This window comes from Mustelus asterias, chromosome 16 (assembly GCF_964213995.1).
Source record: "Mustelus asterias chromosome 16, sMusAst1.hap1.1, whole genome shotgun sequence".
Classification (NCBI taxonomy): domain Eukaryota; kingdom Metazoa; phylum Chordata; class Chondrichthyes; order Carcharhiniformes; family Triakidae; genus Mustelus; species Mustelus asterias.
In genome coordinates, this window is record NC_135816.1 from 36,876,864 (window position 1) to 36,901,853 (window position 24,990).

At 44.8% G+C, this 24,990-nt stretch overlaps 1 protein-coding gene across 1 annotated transcript in view; it reads left to right on the plus strand.

Moving 5' to 3' along the window:
- spock1 (SPARC (osteonectin), cwcv and kazal like domains proteoglycan 1) overlaps positions 1-24,990 on the plus strand; it is a 497,915-nt gene that overhangs the window by 36,168 nt on the left and 436,757 nt on the right. The window lies entirely within an intron of this gene.

Here is a 24,990-nt window from a genome sequence, read left to right on the forward strand (position 1 = left end):
AGGCCCGCAAATGGGCACAATTAGTGACAGCTCACCAGGGTGATTTGATTTAGTCTGGAGGTGTGGTAAATTTTATCAGCGTGGCTGGCTTCCTTGATTTCTGGCATCCTGGGATGAAAATATCCGTTACAACCAAATGGAACCAGTATCTTTCTTTCCTGGCGTCTCCATTTTTTTATGCAGCAAGTTAAATCTGAATTGTCCACCTTGTCTCTTAACTAAAGGAAAAGGGGTGTGAACTTTGATTTTGGGAGTTGGAATAGCAAGGAGTGACGGGTCTTTCGGACTGCTACCAGGTCAGGAAGAGCAAACACTCCCCATGGTTGAACATTCAGATGAATATTTTCTCAAAACTTAACTTTTTTTGTGTTGGGCTCCAGAAGTCCCATAGACCAAGCTCCTTGTAGACATGGTTATTCCGAAAAGAGCAGCATTCCTGATACCAACAGCATTCAGGGTAACCCATTCCTGAGAAATAGGCTTCAAAAAAAGAATTGGGCTCTTTCCATTTGTAAATAAGTGGCTAGCACCAATTTCAAACATAGGCCCTCGACGCTTAGGATCTTACCATTGGGTTGCGCCCTTTTTCAGGCACGAAAACTTGGTAAAGTCGGGCGTGAGATGGTTCCCCCTTTACCAAGGCCCGAAAATGGCCGTGAACGGGACTGCGCCTGAAATGGGTGCGACGGCCATTTAAATGCATTTGCACTTCCCCCTTTACCACCGGAATCGGCGGTAAAAGTCCAATTCGGGCGGTCTATCGGTGAGGGTTAGTGAGGAGGTGAGTCTTACAGCTCTCTGCTTGAGGTCGGTGGAGAGGTGGGGGAGGGGGGGTGGCGGGTGTGTGGGGAGATGGGTCCAATGGCTCTCTGTTTGCGATCGGTAGGGGAAGGGCAGAAGGTGGGTCCGCTGCCACTCTGGGGGGGAAGAGGGGTCCGCTGCCACTCTGCCTGTGATCAGTGGGGATGGAGGGAGGTTTGCTGCTACTCTACCTGAGATCGGGGAGGGGAGATGGGCCCGCAATCGGTCTGGGTGGAAGAGGGGGTGCAGGGATAAGGGGGTCAGTAATGTTGCGGGGATAGGGCAATGTCTGTGGGGTCGGGGGAGGCATTATCTGGCTTGGGAAGGATGTGGCAGAGGGACAGCATTCTATCTTTTTTTTTCTACGCATGCGCAGTTGGAGGTGCCGATCGGAGCTGCAGGGTTTTGGGGTGTTAAGCCCCGCCCACAGGCTTGTGCCGCGCGATTTGGAATTGCTGATATGTTTTCAGGCAGAGGGGACACCTGAGAACGGGTCTAAAAGTCAGATCTGAAACTCCCAGTTTCAAGTCCGCCCAGCACTTAGAATCAAAATGGTAAAATAGGGCCCTGAGGCTGGCGTTTACCAATACGGCCGCTGACCGATATGGGTAGCAGAATGCACGCTACTCATTATCCACCATGTTGAACGCCTAAGCACCTAATTTACCCATACATACAGCTGCAGCATCAACTAATTTCTAGGCTGCATTCTGGAGGTCTGCAGAGGGCCAAACACATCAGTCATATTTTGAGGGATCAGGATAATTGCCAGAAGATGGTAAGGGTAGGTATTTTTACTTCGTTTTTCTGAGGGGATACTTGAGGTCCAGGAGGAGCAGCATCCTGCATCTTCCAGTGAGTTGGTGGGCTTACCCCAGCATGGCCTTGCCTCCCCTGCCCATCCCATTTTGAATCACTTCACCCGGTATTTACTTTGTAACAGGAACCATTCCTTTTGATCTCTCGTGATGTCAGGCTCCTGTCTGAATGACCATGCCTGCTTGCTTTCTCTGGCACCCTGCTCACTGGTTTTGGGTGACAGCAGAGAAAATCCATCCAGGCTGGCCTGATGGTAGAATGGCGTAAATCATGAGTGGCCTCCCAAGGCGTGCATCTGACGTGCGGACCTCCCAGAGGAGCTCAGGTGAGTGCAGCATGTGGGGGAAGGGGGGGAGGAGGATGGGCAGGATCCTGTCAGGGCACTGCCTCAGCAGCGCCAACAGGCAGTGCTGGGGGTGGGTGGGACGGTGTTCCAGGGTGAACTCCTTTTGCACGCTGTGCTGGGTCGGCCTTTAAGAATGATGCCCCGATCCTTGGCTGGCCAAGCTGGCGGGGCAGGCAAATCGGAGGCCGCCTTGCCAGCGATACGTCGTGAGACCCACTCCTCGAAGTTTTTTGTTCAAAGTCCTGGACTATGCGGTGGAGAAATCCGACATTGCTGTTGGTGGGTTCAGCGCTGCTTTTCCTGCCTGATATCGGACTTTGCCAGTTTCTGGGAAAATCTTGCCCGTGGTGTTGGAACGTGGGTTTGGGAAGTGCAGTCAGAAAAGGCTCGGTGAATCGCTGCAATGCAAGCTGTCGATGCGACACACTTCAGTGACAGTAGTGGAGGGAGAATGAGGATGTGATGCAGCTTTCAAAGTCTGGGGCCCAGTGAAGTGCTGGAAAAGAGATGCTGCTCACACTTTGTCACTGATGCCTGTCAAAGGTCACAAGTGAACTGAGCTCGGCTCATCTTTATCTGATGCAGTGATCTGATCCACACTTCTTTGTGATGAGATTTTGTTACGATACAAAAGGTGTGCTTTTCAATTGGGGGGAAAAAACTGAAAAAGAAAATTGGCTGTTGTTTTTTTGCACAGTCAAAGATCACCCTGATTGTTTAGCAACTTGAGATGCTGACACTCGGGGGTATTCATCTAGCATCACCAATAAAGTAATTAAATTTTATCCTTTTTGTTTGCTTTTGGATTTCTTCTGTTAATACCTTTCTTACAAAGGCCTGTCAGACATCTATTGTTGTAATCATAGCCTCCGTGTGAGAATACAGCTTTCACTTGATTAGTTAAAAGAAATCTAACATCCTTCTAAATCTTTTTTCCCTGAAGTGGTTTTGGAGTACATGTATATTTTCTGCTTTCTCGGTCATTGCTTTTTTTTCAGTGCTTTTTTTAAGTTAGACATTAGTCTTGAGTATAGAATTCTCCAAAGTTGCTATTGATGTGTGTTTATGCTTGGCTGATTGGAGGTTATGCTACCATCCCCATTGTTTCCCCCTCTTGAAGTGTGGGAGGGCCTTGCATGATTTAATTACGAATGTGTAATCATTTCAAAGTAATTCTGGAGCTCCCAGAACACTTCAATTTAAGGAGCTTCTATAAGGAGTTGATTTGCATTATTAGTTTTTAACTCTGTTTATCAAAGGATAACAACAGAACAGCTGATTTAAGGTTCAGAGTTTAAATTGTCTTACTAAGAATTGTGAATCTGTATGTCAGGAAGTTTAATTGCTGTTGCTCATTATTTGGTCTTTAAAGGATCCTCTCAAATTTCTGCATGTGACATTCTGGCAGTGATGCCTATTCTAACACCACCTTATTTAACTCCGTATAGCCTGGTCAGTTTTCCATATCTATTGAAAGGGAAACAGGAGTATTTTTCTTTAAGACAAAGCAAAAATCATTCAAATCTGCACAATTAAAATTATGTAGATAGTATAGGCCACCCTTTAAATATGTCTATAGAACAAAAGTTTTTCTGCTTGGCTCAGATAAAGTCAACAATATTGAATCAATTATGGGCAGATTTACAAGTATTATACCAACATGTTCTGGAGCACATGTCTTCAGTAGGACTGATGGAATATTGTCAGGGCCCATAGTATTTGCAGTATCAGTGCCTTCTGCCATTTCCTGATATCATGTGGAGTGAATCAAATTGGCTGAAGACTGGCATCTCTGATGCTGGGGGCCTTCAGAAGAGGCTGGAATGGATCATTCACTCAGTATTTCTGACTGAAGATTGTTGTGAAAGCTTCAGTCTTCCTCCTCCAGTGAGATGTGGTGTACTTGGATTTCAAAAGGCATTCGACGAGGTACGCACGTCAAAGGTTGCTTCACAAAATAAGAGCTCATGGTGCAGGCGGCAACACATTAGCATGGATACAAGGTTGGTTAGCTAACAAAGCAAACAATAGGGATAAATGGATCATTTTCAGGTTGGCAAACTGTGACTAGTGGAGTGCCACAGGAATCAGAGCTGGGGCCTCAATTACTTACAATCTCAATCAATGATCTGAATGAAGGGACCACATGTATGGTGGCTAAAATTGCTGATGGAATAATGATACGTAGGAAAATCAGTTAAGAGGACATGGGTCTACAAAAGGATTTAGATAGGGTAAATGAATGGCCAAAAGTTTGGCAGATGAAGTATAATGTGAGAAAATGTGAACTTGTCCATTTTGGCAGGAAGAATAATAAAACAATGGATTATTTAAATGGAGAGTGTTGACCCTTCTTGTCTTTTGAGGCCATCAACTGTTTAGTTTCTAATTATTGTATCGGACAAAGACCCCAGACTATAAACTGGCTCAACCACAGTTTATTAATAATACTGGAACACACAAAACACACGAATACTCAATATATCTTCCTTCTTAAAGATCACTGCTGGAATTTTATCGCCCTGCCCGCCACGGGAATCGGAATGGGCGAGGGGTGGACAATGGAAAGATCCGTTGACCTTGGGCAGAGTTTTATGATTTCAGGACAAGCCCCACGTGTTTAGCTCACTACACTACTTTTAGCATTTATCTTTGACAGGTAGCAAGACTCACAACTTGGACTTAAAATACTACCCATGTGTGAAGAACTGGCCAAATTTGTTCCGCTGGGCTTTAGTCTTCTCTGAGTTCTGACCTCAGGATCTTTCTTTGCAATGGTTCATCCCGGGTTGTCACGGGAAGACCTTGAGTCTTCCACCTCCAAACTATTTCTGCTTGTCTTTCCAAGACCTTCCAGCATTAAGATCATCTATCCAAGGGTCATGAAATCAGGACACATCTGTTCCATTGTTCTCATCAATAGTAACCTTTGCAATCACAGAGGTCAAATGACCCCTATTTCAGGGACCTGTTTGGCCAGCAGCCTGGTTTCACTGCTTATTTCCTTCCTGCTGTGGACTGAACCGCAAAATCAGCTTTTTATCATTCAGATGTTTGTGAGGGTGGGCTATTTTCCCATCATGCTTTGAATAAGGTCTTGCTGTTAGCAATGCGGCTGCAAGAAGGACTGTAGAACTCAACAGTAGAGAGGCATTGAATGTCCTGATACATTTGAATTGCAAAACTTCATATGCAGGTACAGTAAATAATTAGGAAGAAAAATTGAATATTGCAAAGGTAATGGAATATAAAAGTAGGGAAGTGTTGCTACAGCTGCCTTAGTGCGGTATGGCGGCACTGTGGTTAGCACTGCTGCTTCACAGTGCCAGGGACCCGGGTTCGAATCCCGGCTTGGGTCACTGTCTGTGTAGAGTTTACACGTTTTCCCCGTGTCTGCGTGGGTTTCCTCCGGGTGCTCCGGTTTCCTCCCACAGTCTGAAAGATGTGCTGGTTAGATGCATTGGCCATGCTATATTCTCCCTCGGTGTATTCGAACAGGCGCCGGAGTGTGGTGACTAGGGGATTTTCACATTAATTTAGTTGCAGTGTTAATGTAAGCCTACTTGTGACACTAATAAATAAACTTGAAAAGAAACTTTGTGAGACAGTGTCTGCGTGCTATGCACAGTTTTGGTCTCCTTACTTAAGAGGGGATACTATTGCTTTAGAAAATCTGCAGAGAAGGTTCACTTGACTGATTTTTGGGATGAAGGATTTAGCTTATGAGGAAAGGTTGGGCCTGTATTCATTGGCATTTGGAAGAATCAGATATTATCTACTGAGGAAGCTTGATAGGATGGATGCAGAGAGGATGATTTCCCTTTTGGAAGAGTAAAGAACTAGAGAACACAGTTTAAAAATAAGGGGTCTTCCATTTAAGACTGAGATGAGATATTTTTCCCCTCAAGGGGGTTGTTAGTCTTTGGAAGCTTTTTCCAGTGAGCAGCGAAGAACCATCATTTGATGTATTCAAGGCTGCGTCAGGTGGGATTTTGATCAACAAGGGAGTGGAGGGTTATAGGGACAGATAGGAAAGTGGAATTGAGGCCACTATCAGATCATCCATGATCTTATCGAATGACTTTGAACATTGAATACAGGAGTTGGGACATCTTGTTGAAGTTGTACAAGACATTGGTAAGGCCACACTTGGAATACTGTGCACAGTTCTGGTCACCCTATTATAGAAAGGACATTATTAAACTAGAAAGAGTGCAGAAAATATTTACTAGGATGCTACTGGGACTTGATGGTTTGAGTTATAAGGAGAGGCTGGATAGATGGGGACTTTTTTCTCTGGAGCGTCGAAGGCTGAGGGGTGATCATATAGAGGTCTTTAAAATAATGAGGGGCACAGATCAGCGAGATGGTCAATGTCTTTTCCCAAAAATAGGGGAGTCTAAAACTAGAGGGCGTAGGTTTAAGCTGAGAGGGGAGAGATACAAAAGTGTCCAGAGGAGCAATTTTTTCACACACAGGATGGTGAGTGTCTGGAATAAGCTGCCAGATGTAGTAGTAGAGGCGGGTACAATTTTGTTCTTTTATTTTAAAATCATTTAGACAGTTACATGGGTAAGATGGATAGAGAGGAATATGGGCCAAATGCAAGCAATTGGGATTAGCTTAGGGGTTTAAAAAAAAGGGGTGGCATGGACAAGTTGGGCCGAAGGGCCTGTTTCGATGATGTAAACCTCTATGATTCTATGACAGAGCAGGCTCGAGGGGCCGAGTGGCCTACTCCAGCTCCTCATTCCTGTGTTCTATTTTCCCCATTGTGGAAATGGCCATCAACTACTCGAGAACACTCCTCATCTGTGATGCAGAGTCTGATGTCTCAGCTTCCATTGCAGTACAAGCAGAAGTCATCCAGCATTTGGGTGCAGGAGTGGAAGCTCTGACTTAAGATTACCTCTGAGTCTTCTAAACTCCGGAGAATATAGACTCAGTCTCCCATCTTAGGACAACCCTCTCATCCCAGGAGCCAATCTGATGGAGCTGTATTGCTTTCAAGGCAAGCATAATGAGACCAAATCTGTGCACAACACTCAGCAATTTGGCGATCTCGCCAAAGTCCTGTACAGTTGTCGCAAGATTTCTTTATTCCTGTATTCCTGTATTCCAGTCATCTTGCAACCAAGAATATATGCCACTTGACTTCCAAATAGCTTGCTGTAGCTGCATGCTACCTTTACGTTCCTTGTACATCCAAACCTCTCAATGTCAACATTTACAAGATTCATGCTGTGATAACCCTCAGGACTTAGATGGGGAATCCGTAATTGATCTCCCCGAGGGACTCATGGAGTATGAGTCCCCCTGGTAATAGGTGCCAGGTGGAACTCGTCTCCAGAGCCCTTAATAAGGCAGACCCCTGAGCGGGTCCTGTGTTCTATTGTCCCGGGTGGGACTCACGTACACACACCACAGGATTGTGGTTTCACTTTTGATTTGGAATAAAACATCGTTCCTTTCCAGTTGGCTTCCCGAGTTATTGCACATGCTTTTTAAAAAAATAATATTCTGCTTTATTGTTGCTACCAAAGTGAATAACCTCAAATTTCTTCCACAACTCCAACCCCCAATATTATACTCCATCTGCCATCTTGTTTCCCCTTCAATGAGCCTGTCTATATCTCTTTGCTGCATCTTCATGCAATGCAAGCTAAGACTGCAGCTATCATAGCTGTGTATAGAGTGTCACAACAATCCAGTTACCTGTCCTCTAACACATCACCAGAATTGCTGAGGTGCCAAGTCTGAGAGTAGTTGTGACACCATCAAGCAGAAGCATGTTGTCTCCTCCTGGGGCGGCACTGTGGCACAGCGGTTAGCATTGCTGCCTCACAGCATCAGGGACCCAGGTTCAATTCCAGCCTTGGGTCACTGTCTGTGTGGAGTCTGCACGTTCTCCCCGTGTCTGCGTGGGTTTCCTCCAGGTGCTCTGGTTACCTCCCACAGTCCAAAGATGTGCAGGTTAGGGGGATTGACTATGCTAAATTGCTCCTTAGCATCAGGGGATTCGAAGGGTAAATATGTGGGGTGACGGGGATAGGGCCTGGATGGGATTGTGGCCGGTGCAGACTCAACAGGCCGAATGGCCTCCTTCGATACTGCAGGGATTCTATGATTCTATGATAGCAGCATTCACCCTTCCCTCAGTGCAGCAAGCTCAGATTGCTGTCAGTTATGCTGAGATGGTGCGTTCTGAGGCCCAGGAGAATTAGGAGCAGGGCGGCCAGGGTGACTTAATTCGGTGGAAGCCTAAATTTCACTTTCCTGACAGTGGAGACGAAATCAGCAGCATGTTTGTGGTCAGGCCTCATGCCTTCCTGTGGTAGGTTCCTAGTAATACATTTGCATACCCTGAATACTCATTGTAATTAAAACATGTCCTAGTCAACGGGACATGTCCAAAGATGTGCGGGTTAGGTTGATTGGCCAGGTTAAAAATTGCCCCTGAGAGTCCTGAGATGCGTAGGTTAGAGGGATTAGTGGGTAAAATATGTGGGGGTAGGGCCTGGGTGGGATTGTGGTCAGTGCAGACTCGATGGGCCGAATGGCCTCCTTCTGCACTGTAGGGTTTCTATGATTTCTATGACAACAATCTAGCGCACTTGGTTCACACGTGCCACAGTCAGCTTTGTGCAGTTGTATTCAAGGCCAGGGGCTTTCCTTGTGGAACTCTGCAACACAAGAGATGGGAGCAGAAGAATGACAGCTTGCCTGGAGGCTCTGGCCTGGCGAGGGGGAGTCAGGAGTGAGGCAGGCTGTGGAGTGAAGCCAGGGGCATGGAGGAGTGAAAGGGGGATCCAAGGGAAGGTGGAGTTGGGGCACAAAGGTGTGAAGTGGGAAGGACCTGGTGCCCTGGGTATAGCGGGGGTGTGGAGGAGTGCTTTAGGAAGCGTCAGTTAAGATAAGAAAATGAAGATCCGAAAGGGCAGGACCAATACTACCCATGTGTTGGCTGGCAGAGTCCTTACGGTACTTACAGTTCGCCAAGCACATTTTAGTTATCCCAACTGAGATGATCTCGGATAATATCCTTAATGCATGGAAGAAAGGGCCAGTTGAGCTGACAAGTTCAGCCATGTCCCACAGAGCAGCATGTAGAACATTGGACGCATATGTGAGCAAACAATAAAGAGTGAATGCAAAAACACAACATTGCTTCCTCTACAATAAAGAAATGTTCCGAACTTCCCTGTAACCGTCAATGTGTGCCAACCACGAGGTGTGCCAGTACATTTCGCTTTCTCACTGAGCTGGTTTCAATAAATAACAATGATGTACGCATGAATAAAGCGAAGCCAATGCAACATAAAATATTTACACATGGAATTTGAAATTTGTGCCCTCAGTAAATCTCAGGTTAGTGGCTGTGGAGTTGATCATGTCTCCTGTGCACACCAACGGCATTTTAAATTTCAATTGGAATTGCGTGGGAACCGGCCAAAAGCAAGAAAATGAAAGTGCTACATGCTTCCATTCACCATTGGTGTGCCACAGTTTAAACATTTCGCCGCTGCCTAAGGTGTGGGACTGCAGTTGAGTGGGAAATGGCAGTTATCAGTTAGATGAGTTGCTCATGGGCAAACAGTAGCTGCACTGATTCCTTCTCTTCACTTTCTCCTCCTCCTCTGTCTCTATCCCTCTTTCCGCCTCTCCCTCCTCTTCTCAACTGGTTTGTCAGATGGCTGGTGGCAAGGTGCTGAGATTACGCAGCATGTAGCTGGCAATGACAAGTCTTGGCATGCGTTCAACTGAGCACTGGAGGTCTCCTCGAGAACATTCCAGGCTGCGGAAGCTTTTTTTTTTAAAGCATTCCGATGGTCTGGGTGATCACATTTTATGGTGGTGGCATGATTTTTGTTTACCTGCGTGCCTGTTACAAATCTGTGTCACTCCACATCCTCAACAGGTTTAGCTCTTATCACCAAATAGCCCCGCTGTGCTTTGTGCTGGTGGCTGAAATACAGAAGGGACTCCAGACTGTTGCAGAATGAGGACCTCATGACTAGGATGCCGGGTATTGCCCTGCATGATTCACTGTATATGTTTGCTCAGCAGCTGCATGCTGAGCGGGTGGAATCCCTTTCGGTTGCGATACATCTCTGAGCTGAGATGCAGCTCCTGTGAAGCGCCGCATGCAGTCAGTAGCACCCTTCATCGTGGGGAAGCCTGCAATCCTCGCAAAGCCATGCGCTGCATGTTGGACTGCTTTTCTTCTTCAATTACTTTAAACACTCAAGAATACAACATGCAGTTCTAACGATGCTGAATTCGATCTCGAATGAAGCATTACACTTCACATTCCATTATGAGTGCCAGTAGACCACACTGTGCATTTCCAATGAGTGAATACAGGTAAATGCCATGTTTAATGGTGTAGTATTTCACTGGAAATGCTGGTTTTATGGAATGGAAGTGATTGGGTTGTAAACTGACTGTTACACATGCTGTGACACTGGCTGCTTCCCTCAAACACATGAAATCACTTAAACACACACCTCCCTGTTCAATAATCAATAAATTTATTTCCAATGGTATCTAATGTTATTAATATCTTTGTATTTTTTAATATAATTCTAAGGGTGAACTACACTCGACCGGTTTTAAGGAAAATCCTTTCTTACAGCATGAACTCTGCCCTGGCCCATTTCATAAAAACGAGATTTACCTGGAGTAATTATGGTTCACTCGGGACTCTGATCGCAATGTTCTATGTGTTTACCACTCAATCATAAGTTACTGATGTATCCAACTGACATCAAAATAACAGCATAGAGTCAGTAAAAAGCACTTAATTCTTCTCAATCTTGGCTAATCATTCTGTTACCATGCTATATTTCTCTCTCAAACATTTCGAATCGTTTCATTACCAGAACCACGTGCCTTGTGAGAAAAGTTGGACATAGAATTGAAGGGATTAGAAGAGCTGGATATTATCCAGCCAGTTCAATTTGCAGAGTGGGCAGCGCCTATAGTCCCCATGATGAAGCCTGACACGACCTCCCGCATTTGTGGAGATTACAAATTAGCAACTAATCAGGCTGCCAAGCCAGATAAGTATCCAATCCCAAAGATTGACGACCTGTATGCAAAGCTGGCCAGAGGTCAGTCTTGTACAAAGCTGGATGTGAGTCACGCATATCAGCAGTAAGTTATTCAATGCTTCCCAAAGTTATGTTAAATAAACATGCACATAGGTTTGTTTCAGTATATGCATCCACCCTATAGTGTGTCGTCAGCATGCGCTGTTTTCCAGAGGACAAAAGAACGTCCGTTGCAAGGACTGCCATGAGTTGTAGTATACCTGGACGATGATTTGGTAACTGGATCGAGAGAAGCCGAGCACCTAGCTAACTGATAGGAAGCACTAAAGAGACTGGAGATCACCTCAAGAAGGAGGAATGCACTTTTCAAGCCACTTGACATCGCCTATCTGGGGTATTGCATAGATGAACAAGGATTGGACCCCATGGAAGACAAGGTCAGAGCCACAAAGGGGGAACCAGCCCTCAGAAACACATCTGAACCCAAGTTATTCTTTGGAATGGTGAATTACTATGGATGTTTTCTACCAAATTTGTGGATATTATTAACCCCCTTGCATACACTGCTAAAGAAACACCATAGTTGGTTTTGGAAGATGTCCCAGAGAGAAGATTTTAACAGAGTAAAGCCATTATTACATCCATCAAATTTATTTATTGATACATTTCAACCCGTCTAAGGGTTGGTGTTGGTGTTATATTGTCCTATAAGCTGGACAATGGATCTGAAAGACATAGGTTAGGTCTCAAGAATCCTCTGATGCTGAAAAAGATTATTCTCGGATTGAAAAGGAAGGCTTGTCAATAGTATATGGGCAAAGAAGTTACACCAGTTTTTTAAATTTGTTCATGGGATGTGGGCGTCATTGGCTGGGACAGCATTTATTGTACATCCCTCAGGGCATTTAAGAGTCAACCACATTGCTGTGGATCTGGCATCACATGCAGGCCAGGCCTGGTAAGAATGGCAGATTTCCTTCCTTAAAGGATGTTAGTGAACCAGATGGGTTCTTGCGACAGTCGACAATGGTTTCATGGTCATCATTAGACCTTTCATTCCTGATTTTTTTATTTTATTTCAAATTGCACCATCTGCTATGGTGGGATTCGAACCCAAGTCCCCAGAGGACTACCCTGGGTCTCTGGAATACTAGTGCAGCGATAATACCACAACACCATTGCCTCCCCACTAGTACCATTGCTATGGACCACAAGCCATTCTTGGGTCCTTTAAAAGAGGATGAGGCTATTCTGCCAATCGCATTGGCAAGAATTCCGTATTAGGCGTTACTTCAGTCTGCCTACGAATATACATTCAAGCACTGGCCTGGAACACATATCGCTCAGTCGCCTGTCCTTTACCAGTGAGTGTAACTCCTCCCCCAGGACCGCAGGAAATTGTTATGGCATTGAATTTCTTGGATACATTTCCAGTTTTGGTGCAGCAAATCAAGTATTGGACCAGCAGGGATCTGCTGTTGTCCAAATTGAGGCACAGAATACTAATAAGTCGGGCTAATGAGCCAGTTTCTGAAGAGGTGAAACCACATTATATACAAAAGGATGAATTAAGTTGCAAAGGTGGCATCGTACTTTGGGGAGCCAGAGTAGTCATCCTTGTACCAGGAAGAGAATTGCTCTAACAAAATTGCACAGCGTCCATCCGGGTATATTTAAGATGAAAGTGCTCAGCTCTTATCTGGTAGCCTGGCATTGATACTGACATTGAGAATCTAGTCAAGCACGGCGAACAGTGCCAATTGCAACAATTGCCTGCTGCAATCCCACTGCACCCTTGGGTGTTGACTGGCTGGCCATGGGTACAAGTCCATGTTGATTATGTTTGTCCATTCATGGGGCGAGCGCGGCCAGAAAATTCTGCCCTTTGACTGTCATGGCCTTCGACACCCCCAACAAACTCCAGGGTAGGGATAGAGCCACCAAGGGATGCACAAGATAAAATATCAGGTAACAATAGCAAAATGCCAGAGGTATTAATAATTGCTTTGCCTTGGTATTTATTGGTAAGATAAACATGGCAGACATGACAATAGGTGGAGAAACCAAAAGATAAATAAAGACATTTAAAAAGAAAGGGAGTGATAATTAGTGACTAATTCCTGATTTTGAGGGATTGCATCTGCGCACATTAAAATAAATCAGACAAGTGGTCAGCTAATCTTATTCCTGTATTGGGAAGTGAGATAACAGAGAAGGTAGAAGTCTCGAACTGTAGACCAATTAGCTTAACTTTGGAGGTAGGTTGGTTGGTGGAATCCTTACTCAAAGATATAATTGAGCAACATCTAGATATTCAATTACAATAAATAATCAGCACAGAATTCGAAAGGAAAGATCATACTTGACCAATCTTATTTAATTATTTGAAACCATTAACAGAAGTGGCAGATAAGTGTAACTCAACATAATACATTTGGATTTTCAAAAGGCTCATGACTAAGCCTGGAACATGTGGAGCCCAGGGGGACACAGCAAAACGGACAGCATGCTAGCTACAAAACTGAGTGGGAGGTTAAGGTAGTTCCCAAACCAGCACTGATGCTACAATCGTCATTCACCATTTATAAAAATGATATCAAGCACAATTTTAATTTTTCGATGATATCACTTTGATTGAGGAGTTTCTAATTCTTTTAAAAATCACTTACAGGATGTGGGTGTCGCTGACTAGGCCAACATTTATTACCCATCCCTAGTTGTCCTTGAGAAGATGGGTGGTGAGCTGCCTTCTTGAAGCAGTGTAGGTGCATCAATAGTACTGTTAGGGAGGGGGTTCCAGGATTTTGACCCAGCAGCAGTGAAGGAACAGTGATATATTTCCAAGTCCACTAATATGTGGAAGAGCTACAACAAAATATAGGAAGGCATTGGTTCACGGTGCTTCGGGGCCTCAATGAGCCCAAGGGCGAGTGGGCTGCTTGGCGCCTCTCCTGCCATTGGTAAATTACCAGGGGAGGCGGGTAAATAACAGGCACTGCAGCCTGCCGTCCCACCCTGTTTTACACACTGCCTACCTGCCTGTCCGTTAGCCCACTCCCGGTTGGGCGGGAATGTAAAATCTGGCCTTCCTTTCTGTTTGAGGATTCTTCAATCTGGTTCAAGAGCCTCACTGTTTCTTGTCCTGCTCATGGAGTCCCTGTAAATGTCACCTTGCTGGATGAAGCATCATATCAGAGCACGTCTCCACTCGAAGCCTGAGAAAGCTATATGAGCAGCCGTCAACAAGATGAGTGATGAATGTTGTTCCTGCATTATTGAGGCAAAATCCGTAGAATTAATAAACTTGCAGAAGGGGCATGTAATTGTCAAATGAACTAAAATGTAGACAAGTGTGATGCTACACCTTTTGGTACGAACAATAAGGAGGCCAAATACTCTTCAAAAAATAAAAAGGACTAATTGTAGCACTGTATAAGTGAATGGATTTTGAGTTATTTTAATATGGTAGAGGAACAAAGAGATTTGGTTGTACAGACACAAGTCACTAAGAGTTGAATGCAGGTTAATAAGGACATTACAAATAAAAAGCAAACTGAACATGAGGGCCCAGATCTTTGAGGTTGAGACGGATAGTGGGGGTCATGAATTTTCCAGACTCACAATCCAGACTCCATCTTGGAGGAACCTCCCACCCCTATTGCTGTGCTCGTGAAAATAGTCAGTGCTGGGATTGGAGGCTTGACTTCCGGCTGCCATTTCTTCCCAGCCTCGATGTCCCTGTTTCAGTCCTGATTGGGACCATGAAAACCAAGTGCTAGGGATCATCTGTAAAGGGTTGGAATTGGAAAAGAAAGGAGTTATATTAAATGTGTATACTACCTTGATTGGGTCACACTTGGAGGACTGTGAACAGTTCTGGTCTCCATGTTACTAAAAGGATATAAAAGACTGGAGAACGTGCCGGAAGATTTACTAGAATTATACCAGAACCGGGAGGTTATACCCATCCAGAAAAATTGAACAGGCTGGAGCTAATCTGATGGAGGCCTTATGAAAGAGTTTGCTAGGATTACTGTCGTGAAAATGTTTCTACTTGGAGTGAGACCAGAACTATATTTGTCAGAAAGTTAACAAATCTAATGAGGAATTCTGGAATAGCCTCTTTACCCAGAGAGTGGTTAGAATGTAAAACTTGACACAACAACGTCGAAGAAGCTCAACAACATAAAGGACAAAGCAATCCACTTGATTGGCATCCCTTCCCCACACAATCACCCCACCACCATTAATGCACAGTATCATCAGTATGCAGCATCTAAAAGATGCACTGTAGAAACTCACCAAGGCCCCTTAGGCAGCACCTTCCAAAGCCACGACCGCTACCATCAAGAAGGACAAGAGCAGCAGATACCTGGGAACACCACCACCTGGAAGTTCCCTTTCAAGTCACTCACCATCCTGACACTATTGCTGGGTCAAAAGCCTGGAATTCCATTCATAGCAGCACTGTGGATCTACTTAGACCTCAGGAACTACAACGGTTCAAGAAGGCAGCTCACCACCACCTTTTCAAGGGCAACTCGGGGACGGGCAATAAATGCTGGCCTAGCCTGCAGCGCCCACACCCTTAAATGAATAAAATGAAAGCAAGTGTTGAGATGGATAGCATAGGTGCATTTAAGGGAAAGCTAGATAAACATTTGAGGGAGAAAAGAATAGAGAGATGTGCAGTCAGGAGATTATAAAGGGAATCTAATTCCTGTTGCTGGTCAATGTTTTATGAGTGATTTTGGCTATTAGATAAAAGAAAAGCTGGAAGCAATTACATTCTCCTATTCTGCCATTGTTCATTGTAAATGAGTGTTAGACAAATACAGGGCAAGAGGGCTTCTTCACATCTCATCTATATTCTCATTGTGGGAGAAGTGATCCTGATCCTTGGTGAAGTTTGAACTACAGTCCTCAAGGTTAGAGACATGAACTACTCATTTTGTTGTCTTATTAACAGCCAGCTAAATGTTTTGTTGAGTGTTAATAACTTGAATTAAATATGTTCGTCATGCCTTTCAAGTGCTTGTAGCTCCCACGCACAGCAGTGCACACATATTTTCAAATTTTAAGCAATCAGAAGAGATCATTAAATTGAATTTCAAACTTCATGGGTTACATTCTATTTTTCAACATGACCTTGTATAAATTTGCAAGGATTTTACATTTGACATCTGGTATCAATCATATTTGTTCAGACTGAGTGTGTTCAAAGTTAATCCACTAAATTAAGTCATTTAATAATGTATAATTTTGGCTCAGTTGACATTGAGCACAATTTTGAATCTGAGGAACAACCTACATTTCTCAAATGCTGGACTTAAAAATTGTTTTGACTCCCACACTAGATACACGTCAAAGCTTTACTAAATGGATCACAGGTCACACCACCCATTCTTGTGTCTCTATCTTTAATGCCATAAAAATACTATACTACTGGATTGCTGCATAATGCCAAATATACTGAGTGACCTCACTGTATCAACACCCGTATCTCTGAGTTGTATGGGATCCATGGGGAATCATTGATTGACCTCCCTGTGGGGCTAGTTAAGTATGAGTTCCCCTGGTAACAGGCAGTGGCCTACCCAGCTGTAACTCATTCCCTGAGCCTTTTATAGGGCAGATTCTGGACTGGGCCTGCTGAACTGTAGTCCCAGGCAGGGACCAGCGTGTATTCACCATGTTAGTGGTTTTACTTTGCATTCTGTAATAAACAAAGTTCCTTTCCAGTCCGGCTTCCTGAGTCATTACATTGGCGACGAGGAACAAATTTTTTTTCGGACAGCCTCGCCTTTCAAGACAGTGACAGGGAGATATTAAAAATGCTGTTGTTTGGGAAACTGGGAACTTATGATGCGGGTGTAGAGGATTAGCCACAGTACACCAAAAGAATGAGATATTTCTTCCAGGCAAACGAGATAGAAGGGGACGATCGGCAAAAGTCATCCTCCTGAATGTTTGGGGGGCCCCGACTTTCAGCATCATAAAAAGTTTAATCTACCCGGCAGCTCTGGATTCAAAATCTTTTGGTGAATTGGTAGGTATGGTATCGGACCACTATAACCATTAACTGTCTCTTATATTGCAACACTGCAGGTTCAATGCGGCAAATAGACTCCCTGGGGAACCAGTCACTGAATTCTTGATGAGACTGCGGAAATTAATAGAACACTGATTACAGGTCAATACTTCTGAAAATGTTAAGGGATCATTTAGTATGTGGAATTAATAATATTGTAACCCAAGGAAAACTACTGACTGAACCAACTCTTGACTCAAGAGAGCTATAGAACTGGCCCCTTTCCTGAGAATCGTAGATTCCCTACAGTGCAGAAGGAGGCCATTCAGTCCATCAAGCCTGCACCGGCAACACTCCCACCCAGCCCTCTCCCCATAACCTCACACATTTACCCTACTCGTATCCCTGACACTAAGGATCAATTTAGCATGGCCAATCAACCTAACCCGCATATTTTTGGAGTGTTGGAGGAAACCAGAGAACCCACACGGACACAAGGCAAACATGCAAACTCCACACAGACAATGACCCGAGACTGGAATTGAACCCGGGTCCCTGGTGCTGTGAGGCAGCAGTGCTAACCACTGCACCACCGTGGTGCTCTGAAAACATGGAAAAAGGGGCCCAGGAGCTTCAGGAGCCCATGCCATTGTCAGCCTTGGGCGACCCCTATACCACAGAATCAAGTCCTCAGTGGATAACCTCACGTCTCCCATTTGCTACCCAGAAGCGGCGAATGGAGGCGGAGGCTGTGAGATTCCAGAACTAGGCAGGAAGTCTCTTCACCATACAGTGAGGAGTGAGCATATCCGTGCTGCACTTGTAGTCATAGATTCCACCCTAGACAAGGCTACCAAAACAGGCAAAGGCATACCTCCCAGGCCAAAGGGTGAAGCCACCTCAAGACAGGGCTTTACAAATAAACCAGTTCAAGAATGAGGAATGAATGCAACAAAATTACATCGTGGCACCCAAAATGGCTCTAGTCAAGATAAAACTCCAGATAAATGGCCCTAGCGTCTCTAATCTTCTTGAGGTGCTGCTGTACCTATTGTTGGGGAGCAAACCTTTACATGACTCTGATTGGGCATCTTGTCTTTAAGTCTGTGGGACACCAAGGCTAGATTAGCCACGTACACTGGGGAGCCCTGACGTATTGTTGGGATCACTGTAACCCCAGTGGCGCATGGGCAACAGGCAGTCCGACTCCACCTAATAGTGGTGCAAGAACCCGGGCCTAGCCTTTTGGGAAGGGGCTGGCTACAGAATATCTGCCTGGATTGGCAACAGATCTTTAAAATGGGTACTGGCAATTTATACAAAGTCATTGGAAAGTATCCCAAAGTGTTACAGGAAGGCCTCAAGAAGATTAGAGACGCTAGGGCCAAGATCTACATGGACCCAGAGGCCCATCCTAAATACTTCAAGGCACGATTGGTTCCCTATGCCCTACGTGCCAAAGTAGAGGCCAAATTGGAACGTCTAGAGGAACTTGGCATTATACACCCAGTACAGTTTGCTGAATGGGCAGCTCCAGTAGTCCCAGTTTTAAAACCTCACAATTTGGTCTGTCTCTGTGGGGATTGTAAGTTGACGGTCAACAGAGTCTCCCACTTTGACAGATACCCTACAACATGCATAGAAGACATGTATGCGAAGCTGGCCGGGAATCGCATATTTTCCAAATTCGACATGGGTCATGCCCACCTCCAACTGGAGCTTGAGGTGTCATCGTAAGTCACCATAAATACTCACAAAGGACTGTATGAGTACCGTCGTTTGCTCTTTGGGGTGTCCTTGGCTTGTGACATTTTTCAAAGAGTGATGGAGAACATTCTTCAAGGGTCGCCCAGAGTGGCAGTCTATCTGGATGACATTTTGATCTCAGGAGCCACTACAAAGGAACGTTTGGAGGGGGTCTTATGGCTTTTTTCTGATGCTGGCATCCGATTAAAAAAGGAAAAATGTGTTCCAGGTCAACAAGGTATCGTACCTCGGGGACAGCGTTGACAAGGGTGGATTACATCCTGTCGAAGAGAAAGCCAAGGCCATAAAAGGAACTCAATGTAGTTGAAGTCTTTCCTGGGTCTCATTAATTACTATGGGCAATTCATACTGAACTTAGCAACCCTGCTGGCACCCTTCCATGTACTGCTTCAAAAAAAATCAAAAATGGTTGTGGCAAATGACATGAGAGAAAACCTTTGAAAACATCAAACAACAGTTACTATCAACAAATATACTCGCCCATTACGACCCCCAAGATCATTCATTGCAACCTGCGATGCCTCCCCCTGTGGGATAGGAGCAGTATTATTGCACTGTTGGGATGATGAGACAGAAAGTCCAATCATCTACTCATCACGAATCATAGCGGATGCAGAGAGGAAGTATGCCCAGATCAAAAAAGGTTTGATCATGGTGTTCGCGGGGAAAAGATTCCACCAGTACGTCGACACTTCACCATAGTAACTGATCACAAACTTCTGCTGGGCCTCCTCAAGGAATGATGTGGAGATGCCGGCGTTGGACTGGGGAGAACACAGTAAGAAGTCTCTCAACACCAGGTTAAAGTCCAACAGGTTTATTTGGTAGCAAATACCATAAGCTTTCGGAGCGCTGCTCCTTCGTCAGATGGAATGGAAATGACATTTCCACTCCATCTGACGAAGGAGCAGTGCTCCGAAAGCTTATGGTATTTGCTACCAAATAAACCTGTTGGACTTTAACCTGGTGTTGTGAGACTTCTTACTGTCTCCTCAAGGAAGACAAGGTGATTCCTCCCGTTGCATCAGCACAGATCCAATTCTGGGCACTGCTATTAGGTATCTATGAATATCCCTTAGAACATCGTCCAGGGAGACATATAGCCAATGTGATGCCTTGAGCTGCCTGCCACTACCCATTAGTCTACCTTCTCCTCCTAGATGGATAAAGTCGTCATGACTCTGAAATTCATGGACACTCTGCCAGTATCTGCCAAGCAAATCCAGCATGGACCCAAAAGAACCCTACATTGGCAAAACTACGTCATGTCATCCTAAGTGGTGGACCACGGAAGATTTGAAACTTTATCTCTCTAGATGACAGGAGTTATTTGAATCATCGATAGTCATGGGTGAGGTGCCTGAAGATTGGAGGGTGGCAAATGTTATGCCTCTGTTTAAAAAGGGCTGCAGGGAAAAGCCAGGGAGCTACAGGCTGGTGAGCCTCACATTTGTGGTGGGTTAGTTGTTGGAAAGTATTTTGAGAGACAGGATCTACAAGCATTTAGAGATGCAAGGACTGATTAGGGACAGTCAGCATGGCTTTGTGAGTGGAAAATCAAGTCTCACAAATTTGATTGAGTTTTTTGAAGGGGTAACCAAGAAGGTAGATGAGGGCAGTGCAGTTGATGTTGTCTACATGGACTTTAGCAAGGCCTTTGACAAGATACCGCATGATAGGTTGTTGCATAAGGTTTAATCTCATGGAATCCAGGGTGAGGTAGCTAAATGGATACAAAATTGGCTTGATGACAGAATAAGAAGTCTCACAACACCAGGTTAAAGTCCAACAGGTTTATTTGGGAGCATAAGACACAAGCTTTCGGAGCACTGCCCCTTCGACTTGCCTGGGCTTGCAAAATCTCACTAACTGTCCTGGCTGGAGACAATACGCATCTCTTTAATCTGTGCTTAACCCTCTCTCCACTCACATTGTCTGTACCTTTAAGATTTGATTACCTGTAAAGACTTTCATTCCAACTATTATCTTGTAAATTGAGTTTGTGTCTATATATGCCCTGTTTGTGAACACATTTCCCACTCACCTGATGAAGGTGCAGTGCTCCAAAAGCTTGTGTCTTGTGCTACCAAATAAACCTGTTGGACTTTAACCTGGTGTTGTGAGACTTCTTACTGTGCTCACCCCAGTCCAATGCCGGCATCTCCACATCTTGATGACAGAAGCCAGAGGGTGGTTGTAGAGGGTTGTTTTTCAAACTGGAGACCTGTGATCAGCGTGTGCCTTCGGGATCAGTGCTGGGTCCACTGTTATTTGTCATTTATATTAATGATTCATTAATATTAATGATTTGGATAAGAATATAGGAGGCATGGTTAGTAAGTTTGCAGATGACACCAAGATTGGTGGCATAGTGGATAGTGAAGAAGGTTATCTCGGATTACAACGGGATCTTGATCAATTGGGCCAGTGAGCTGACAAATGGCAGATGGAGTTTAATTTAGATAACTGCGAGGTGATGCATTTTGGGAGTTTAAATCAGGGCAGAACTTACTCAGTTAATGGTAGGGTGTTGGGGAGAGTTACAGAACAAAGAAATCTAGGGGTACAGGTTCATAGCGCCTTGAAAGTGAAGTCACAGGTGAACAGAGTGGTGAAGAAGGCATTCAACATGCTTGGTTTCATTGGTCAGAGCATTGAATACAGGAGTTGGGACGTCTTGTTGAAGTTGTACAAGACATTGGTAAGGCCACACTTGGAATACTACGTACAGTTCTGGTCACCTTATTATAGAAAGGATATTATTAATCTAGAAAGAGTGCAGAATATATTTACGAGGATGCTACCAGGACTTGATGGTTTGAGTTATAAGGAGAGACTGGATAGACTGGGACTTTTTTCTCTAGAGCGTAGAAGGCTGAGAGGTGATCTTACAGAGATCTATAAAATAATGAGGGGCATAGATCAGCTAGATAGTCAATATCTTTTCCCAAAGGTAGGGGAGTCTAAAACTAGAGGGCATAGGTTTAAGGTGAGAGGGGAGAGATACAAAAGTGTCCAGCGGGGCACTTTTTTCACACAGAGGGTGGTGAGTGTCTGGAACAAGCTGCCAGAGGTAGTAGTAGAGGCGGGTACAATTTTGTCTTTTAAATAGCATTTAGACAGTTACATGGGTAAGATGGGTATCGAGGGATATGGGCCAAATGCGGGCAATTGGGACGAGCTTAGGGGTTAAAAAAAAAAGGGTGCCGTAGACAAGTTGGGCCGAAGGGCCTGTTTCCATGCTGTAAACCTCTATGACTCTGAGTTGTGTATAGAAGATTACGCCATCTTGTGGGGAGCTCGGGTGGTTTCCCGCCTCCAGGCCAGTGACCAATATTTCAACAATTGCACAATGACCACCCAGGAATTTCTAAAATGAAAATGCTTGCAAGGAGCTATGTCTGGTGGCCTAGCACAGATAATGATATTGAAAATCAGTACTGGGGAGACTCTTGGCACAAATACATACAGACTTCGCAGGGTCATTTATGGCCTCCATGTTTTTAATTCTTATCGAAATGGATCAATGCACACTGGATAGCCTCTACTACCTCTTTTGGTACTACAGATACCCAAGGTTCTTGTGACGGACAACCGGGCTCTGTTTACCTGCAGAGAATTTCAGACCTTCATGAGTACATACAAGGTGAGGTACATCCACATGGCATCCTACCACCCATCCTCAAAGGCCTGGCTGAATGGGCAGTCGAGACATGTGGCATGAAGAAACAAACCACAGGTTCACGAGAAACAAAGCGTGCACATTTTCTTTGTAACCACAGGACTATCCATCATAGGATGACGGGAATAGCCCCGGTGGAGCTGCTTTAGGAAGAAGACATTAAAGAAGCACAGGGAACCCTCCGCAGAGGCAACTGTTTCTATGGAGGCGCTTCTGTCAGTGTCCTTCGCAGCGGCTTGTGGACAGGAAACTTCATCCTCTTAAAAACTCAAGAGCCAGTCATCTGGACAATGAAGATCCTGGCTCAAACATGGAGGCAGATGCGGCGGACACCCAGTCAGAGGTCTTCACCAAGGACAAGCCCCCTGTAGTGGCTTGCTGATCCTCTGCGCGGAAGAGGCATTCACCTATCCATTATACTCCCTCCGATCAGACCCTACGAATGATGGAGATGAGGCCACAGGCAAAGAGACAGAGAAGGCCCAATCATCATGGGAGCAAGGGGGAGCACTCGGACTCAGGGTGGGGGACACGAGGTGCAATAACCCCCACAAGGTCCATGGGGAATCACTGATTGATCTCCCTGTGGGGCCTTTTGAGTATGAATACCCCTGGTAACAGGCAATGGCCTGCCCAGCCCAAACTCATTACCTGAGCCTTTTATAAGGCAGGCCCAGGACTGGGCCTGCTGAATTATAGTCCCAGGCAGGGACTAGTGTGTGTACACCGCAGTATTGGTTTTACTTTGCATTCTGTAATAAACAATGTTCCTTTTCAGTCGGGCTTCCTGAGTTATTACAATTACAGTTTGATATACTTCAAAACTACTATTTATAATTAGTGCAAGAACAGAAATTTCATATAGCCACCTCCTTATTTGACATTGTGGCATCCTGTCGAGTAATATGATTAGGAACAGCACACCCAGGGTAGGAATAAGCTGTGCATAGCAATTGCCATTCTTGTGTTTCAAGACTTATTAAGAGACATTTATAAAGGCAAAACTGCTCCCCGACTGCCTCCAATCAGCAGTTCAACAGGATAACAAGGTGCACAATTTTCAGCTCTTAAAGGTTGCGTTTTGCTGGTTCTCTCAGAATTCCAATTAAAATTGAAAGGGCAGACATGTGATCACATGGCAGAGGAGGTCTTCCAGTGGTGAAACCTGCTGAGAGTTGACAAGGCAGTAGGTATGGGCGAACTTTAGATAAAACAAGGAAGCTGTTCATCGTGGCCACAACCTTCCTGCCCAACTCCAGTGCAATCAACATAATACTTATTGAGCGCACAAATGTAGCACAGATATTTTCATATTTAAATTTTACTTCTAAATATTTCATTAAGTTGGTTTCACTTTATTCGTTCATACCTTATCATTATTTGTTCAAACTAACTTTGTCAGATAGCTAAATGTATTGGCATACCTTGTGATTGGTATGCATTGGTGGTTACAGAGGAGTTAGGGACATTTCTTCATTGTGGAAGAAACAATGTTGTGTTTTTTGTGTTCACGGTGTTTAGGTGTTGCGCTCACCACTCAATGGGACATCGCTGAACTTGCAGACCCAGCTGCATTCCCCCCCCCCCCCCCCCCCCCAACCCCTTCTATGCATTGTAAAGGATATTGTCTGAGAATGCTCGCAGTGGAGATCCTTGAAATGTTGTAGATGAACTGAAAGCCGTGTAAGGGCTCTGTCAGCCAACGGCTCGAGATGGACCCACATGTGGACAGTACTGACACTTCCCCTCAGACCTTTACTGTGACTGACAGGTCCCACCACACCAAGGATGCTAGTCTCTTCCTGCTTCACTCCTCCATGTCCCCGACCCCTCCCTTTATCCTCCCTTGAATCCCTCTTCCACTCCTTCCCCTCCCTGACCCTACTCCACAACACACAACCCCACCCTCCTCAACCACTGATTCGCCCTTGCTGGTCCCATGCCTCCATGCAAGCTGCCACTCTCCTGCTCCCCTCCCTTATGTCACAGAGTTCCACAAGAGGAATCTGTATACTCAGACACAAATACACTGACTGTTGCATGCCACCTTTTAAACAAATATGAACCACGTAATTGTGCCTCTGACTTTATCATGAAGGTGGGACACAATTGCAAAAGTTTTAATTTGAGTATTTATGGCATGCTGTATTCCAAGTCAGAACCTGCCACAGGGTTGGCATGAGGCCCGACCCACCGCTAACAAGCTGCCAACCTGATCTCTAAATTTGAGCCTGGCATCGAGAAGGTGAAATTTCAGTTACTGCCTAATTCAGTCACCCTGCTCGTCATTTTTCCCACTCTTACCAGCCCCTTAAAATCCCCTCTAATGCACTGAGAAATATACAGCCATCTGTGATACAAAATTGAGGGGTTGCTCAGTAGCATGTGCAAATATAAAAACAAATTATTGTGGATGCTGGAATCTGAAACAAAAATAATAAATGCTCAGCAGGTCTGACAGCATGTATGGAGAGAGAATAGAGCCAACGTT